Raw genomic sequence first — 6,598 nt, 5'->3', positions numbered from 1 at the left:
AATAACATTATCTTAATGATGATTAGAAGATGTTTTTGTAGACAGTTTCAAATTTTGAAACATTGCTTCTTCTTTTTCCACATTAGACGTACAACCTGCAAACAATCTATACTGTAGTGGAGCATGGGATGTGATTGAGTGATAGTATGCACCAAATAATTTTCGCTTGCTATTTTTTAAATTTGCTTCTAAATGTTCTTTTATAATTATTGCATGTACAAATGTGGTATTTATTAAACAAAGAATACTGTGTCTTGATCTAGATTCTTCTGGCATATAAAGGATGTTTTGTATTTTGCACAGAGTTAGTAAAATTTAAAAACAAAGTGACCAACCTTGTAATGTTCTAGGAACCAGTTAGTAACTATTAATAAACTTTTTCGATAGTTGGCAGCATTTTTTGCTTCAATACCATTGAAAGAGCTTTGAATTATATTTTCTACAATTTTTTTATCTTTTTTTTCTACTAAATATGGCAATTCATCAAATATATTTTTAATATGGTTTGAAATATCATACATTGGTTCATTATTTTATAGTGTAAAAGATTTAGTTGCGTTAAAGAAAAACCTGGTTTTTTAAAAAGAAGGGCAGGCAATCCTTGCACTCCATGCATATCATTTGCCAATAGCTCCTTTAATTTTTTGACAGATGTATTTAATGGAAATTGAATATTTCTTTCATAAAGCTCTTGTTCAATCTGATCTTTTTTTAAAAATGAATATAATTTGGTTTTTCCTTGGTTTACTGCCAGCTGTGAGGTGTTACTTGCATTTATATGGTCTATACGATTTTGTAAGGAAGTGTATGGGAAGCTTAGTGATATAGATATATTATTAGAAAGATCTGCATGCATGTTGCATGCCCAACAAAAATAATTACCACCCTTCTGATGACCAGCTTCCAGTTGTGCTGCTGTATTATGAATATTCGTGCAACATCTAAAATAGGTGTTCCCTTGAATTCTAAGGGATTGCTCAATTGCAAAATGTCATTAATCCTGTCATCGCTATACAAAAGTTGCTGGTCATTGGAAAGACATCTACCAAGTATGTATAAATAAGACTTTTCGACCTCTGATTGAACATTTATATCCTCTCCATACTTTTGTTTATATTCAAAGCTACTTAAAAATATGGCTGTATCATTCATTCCTTGTTCTTTCATAAGTTTTAAGTATATTTATCAGCTCTTTTTTAGTTAAGGTGTCATTTTCATCTTTATATTCCTTAATATTATCAAGAGCATCAACAATTTGCCTTTGAGAAAGTGCTTCTAGTTCATTATCGTTTCGAACTTTCATAAAAATCTCATGGTCTTTGAACATATTTAGTCTTTTATCTTTCAAGGAAATTTTTCTGCCTTCAATATGAACCTCGTTTTTTGTAATTGTTTGATTTTCAGATGATATAAATACTTTTTAATATCTTTGGGGTACAATCTTTTCCCCTGAATTATATGTTCCATCGTCTATTTTTTTTTTTGAGTTGCTGCTTTATTTTTTTATTAGTTGGCTCGCTTGGCAAAGATATATCTCTGATGTATGGCATGTTTAACCTATAAATGAGTTTAAACATGAATGATTAATAAAATTTGAAAAGTTTAACTTATTAATGATAAGTGAAGGAAAGGTAATAAATACCTCCGTTTTTTTCTTCTATACTGTATATTATTAATATTAGTGTCATCAAAGTATCTATTATCTGACATTTTTCTTTTTAAATTTAGTCTTTTTAGATCACAGTTCATAGATTCTAAAAGTCTTTTCAGTACTTGGCCTCCGTTTGCAGGTGTAATACCTAAAAATTATTTTGTTTAAAGTTCTTTTTTTTTATTGGTACTTATTACTGTTAAAATGGTAAAACTAATTTATTAGCATAATACATTTATTATTAGTTTATTATTTTTGTAACTATATCGCAGACATTTAAAAATATTACCTTTTTTGTTTGTCACAGAAAATTTACGTGCTAGTTCAGAAAAGTTTATTCTAAAACCATTAGGGTAGGATGAAATTTCATCCAAACACTCAACTTGTTTCCAAGAATATTTCTCAATAGAACCGACAGGGTTTTTTGCTTTTTTCTCTCCCTAAATTAGTGGTAGAAAAAAAACAACTTTGTATAAGCCTCACTATATGCACCTTTCAATCCTTAATCCTTCTCTGTAGTATGCTAGAAGGTATATAACATAACTACATAACGAATGGCTGGTACTTCTCTGTACTTAGAAGACATTTGTCATATGGATTGTTAAACGAGCCCTGTGAGTGTTTCCACATCTCGTAGGTTCCTTCTAGATGTGAATAGAGTTTTAAAGTATGTGTGTATGAATATATATATATATATATATATATATATATATATATATATATATATATATATATATATATATATATATATATATATATATATATATATTCATATATATATTCATACACACATACTTTAAAACTCTATTCACATCTAGAAGGTCTCATTTGTTTGTACTTGGCTTACATTTTTTATAGCTGATAGTTCTAATATTCTTCTTTTTTTCGCATTTTTTTGTGTTTCAAAACTATGGGTTAGGCGGAGCTTATCCTATTGCTTAATGATACAGGAACACTAAATGCCCTAAAAAAGTTAATTTTTTATTATACTTTGTGTTATATACATATATTATATATGTAGAAAAAAGTAAGAGAGAGAGTACATTCTCTCTCTCTCTCACTCTCTCTGGCGCAACAAGCACACACACATACTTGTGTAGTATATACAGTATGTACAAATAATATTTAGTATGTATAGATCTAAATACTCAGGTGTTTATGAATACTTTTCTGCTGAGCTTTCGTATATAAATACCTATCTGTTGAGGTTTCTTTCCATTGATTTTCAATATCATTTTTAATTTTATTTGCATCATATCTGAGTTTCTTTTTTTTATTTTGTGGATTAGGTATATTTATTTTCATAGCCTTTGAAAATGTGGTGGAAAATGTTTTATTAAAATCCTGATCTAGTTTGTTCAGTGCTTTATGAGTTGCGATTGAAAGTTTTTTTTGCCTATACATTCCTCTTTTTTCTGCTTTATATTTGAACCTTTTACATTTGACAGGAAATTTTTCTAACACTAATTTTAATCTTTTGTTAGCAATACATCCTTGACAGTTAAAAAGGCTATGAAGCATTTTTGAGCTTCCTAAATTATTAAATCTTTCTTTGGAAAAGGTAAGCAAAATATCTTTCAAAGACAATTTTGTCCTGGTCTTCCCTAAGTTTTTTAAATGTGTAACAATAACCGGGCCTCTTTTTTTTATTTGTTCATAACTAAAGTGAAATGTAGGATTTTTTTCAATATAAATTTTGTACTGATGATTTAGCACTCTTGATTTAAAAACTTTATAATTTTCATTTACTAAATGTTTGATTCTATGTTTTTCAGTTAAAGCTATATATACTGCAACTTTAGAGAAATCGCAAGTTAAAGGATCAGCAATAGACAGCTCTGACATAACAAAAAATTGAATTAATTTTATTATAAATCTGTTGTTTACATGTATTCTAAATTTGGTTAAGTAAATTTATATTCTGCCCGCTATTTTACATGTTTACATTAATCTATGGTAATTTAAAGACCGGAATTTTAGTAAAATAGTTTTATGGCATTATAAAATAGGGGTGGTTCATATCACAGTAATGTTTAAATTTTGAGCTTAGACTTTTAAATAAACATTAACAGGTTTAACTTTAAAAGTCTAACTGGTCGTATGTCAATTTGTGTGTTCTTCACACTCAAATTAATAAAAACTTTCATATAAAATGGAAAAAACAGATTTTAAACTTGAAATAACTAATTTTTTTCGACCTTTAATATGTTTGCAGACATATGACTGGTTAGAAATTAAACATATAACTTAAAACTTGTTTAAAAAAGTTGTTTTCTAAATTTAATGTTTATTCTTCATTGAGAGCAGCACCATTTTATACCAAAATATGGTTCATCAACTATAAAGCAAAATTTTATATCTAAACTTTAGTAATTTTAAAAAAAGTTAACTTTGTTTGATTTTAGACTAATTAAAGCGCTCGGGGAAAAAAATAAAAAATAAAAATAAAAATTATTTGGGCTAAAAAAATGCAGTCAAACATAACCTTTTTATAAAAACGCAAAGTTCGTGTATTTTCCAGAACATGCATTAACGGCGTTGAGTACCGGCCTATCTCTATCTTATCTATATTTTCAAAAATACTAGAAAGAATCATGTTCAATAGAGTATTTAATTATTTTAGTTTAAATGATTTATTATACAACAATCAGTTTGGGTTTAAGAAGAATAACTCAACCGAGCATGCAATTATTCAGTTGGTACGTGAGATTTCCGATTCTTTTAAAAAATCTCAATTTACATTAGGAATTTTTATCGATCTTTCAAAAGCATTTGATACTGTGGATCATGATATTTTGTTTATAAACTTAATTATTACGGAATAAATGAAAGAGTTAGTAAATGGTTTCAAAGTTATTTATCCAACAGAAAACAATTTCTTTCTTGTAATGAACTTAATCATACACAGTTTTTAAATGTTTCCTGTGGTGTTCCGCAAGGTTCCATCTTAGGCCCTCTTTTGTTCTTAATATATATCAACGACTTGCATAAAGCATCAAATCTTCTAAGTATTATGATTGCTGATGACGCAAACTTATTTCTCTCTAACAGTGACATCTACATACTATTCTCCGTTATGAACAAAGAACTTCATATCTAAATGGTTTAAAAGTAACAAATTATCATTAAATGTAAACAAAATAAAGTGGATTTTTTTCTACCCGCTCTCCAAAAAACGTTTTATACCCCAAAATTTACCAAAAATTTTTATTGATCACAATGAAATAAAAAGAGATTCTGTAACTAAATACCTGGGGGTTTTCATTGACGAGAACATCACATGGAAACATCAAATTAACTATGTCTGCTCGAAATTTTAAAAAGAATTGGAATTCTATATAAGGCGCGTACTCATTTAGATAAAAATAATTTAACTTTATTATTCTTTTATTCATAGTTATATAAGTTATGGAATTATTGCCTGGGGTAGTACTGATCAAAGCAAGTTACAATGTCTCCATCGCCATCAGAAACATGCAATCCGTGTAATTAATTTTGCGGATCGGTTCTCAAACTCCTTAATATTTTTCAATCAAATGAAAATCCTCGATATTTGTAAACTTAACGTATATAAAAATTTGTCTTTTGTATATATGTGGAAGTATGATTTATCTCCTTAAATTTTTAAAGACCTTTTTATTTTGAAACCTTTAGGCAAGTTTAACATGAGGAATAATAACTATTTAAATGAACCACTCTGTCGAACAAAATTCAATCAATTCTGTATCACTTATCGTGCAGCTCATCTCTGGAACAAAACTATTTTGCCTAACTTCGACTTACCCCTAACTTATTCTGTTTTTAAAATTAAATTAAAAGATCTCATTCTCTCTATTAAAAATATCTTAGAATATTTTTAATTTGTCTTATGGTATATAATAATTTTGAAATGAATGTTCAATCTTTGTTTTATACTTGTTGACAATTTGTTTCTATTTATCTAAGTGCTATTTTAATATTTTAATGTTAATTTTTTACGTTCTCTTATTGTAAAAAGGCGTTTTTATAATACTTAACGCACTCTGTTTTGTTAAAGGCTTCTGACGATAAGATCATTTGATCTTCTTTTAGAAGCCTTGTTTGTAATTGAAAAAAATATGTAATTTATATATATTACGTCAAATGTAAACAAAAACTTACGTAAAAAAATAAATATATATATAACTAAATTTTCAAATTTTTGAAATGAAATCTTTCTTAAAATAAATGACAAGGGAAAAAATATTTTCTTTATAGGGGGATTTAAATATTAACAGTCTAAACTACAAAGAAAATGCGGTTACTAAACTCTTTTTTGATATTCTGTTTCAATTATGTATCCTTCCAATCATCAACAAACCTACTCGGATAACCCTTATCCGTCTCTGCAATAGACAATATATTAACAAATACATTTCTTGAAACTTCTTTAAAAGCAGGAATCATAGAAACCAATTTAACAGACCATTTTCCTATTTATTTTTCATTATCTCAAGATTTAAGAACCTATAACAATCCTAAAACTAAAATTTATAAATGAAAAATCAATCAGTTCTCTATTAAAAATTTTAAAGACTCGCTATCGCTAGTAAATTGGGATGAAGTGTATCAAGAATGTTTCCTTGCACACACAAATTCCGCATTCAATTTATTTAGAAATATTTTTCTAGATCACTGCAATAAACATTTCCCTGTTGAAGAGAAAGAAATAAAGCTAAAGTATTTAAAATGCCCATGGATAACTAACGGGATTAGAAAATCATCAAAAACAAAGCAAAAACTCTTTATCAAGTATTTAAAAAACAGAAACGAAACTAACTTATCTACATACAAAGATACAAAAGTCTATTTGCAAAACTTAAAAAGAATTCAAAAAAAGTATATTATTCAAAACAACTACAAAAAAGCAAAAGTGATATTAAAAAAACCTGGAACATATTAAAAAAAATAATAGGTAAAAACTATACT

Source organism: Hydra vulgaris, chromosome 13 (assembly GCF_038396675.1).
Source record: "Hydra vulgaris chromosome 13, alternate assembly HydraT2T_AEP".
Classification (NCBI taxonomy): Eukaryota; Metazoa; Cnidaria; class Hydrozoa; order Anthoathecata; family Hydridae; genus Hydra; species Hydra vulgaris.
The sequence above is the reverse complement of the archived record's forward strand: the minus strand, read 5'-3'. Positions refer to the sequence as shown.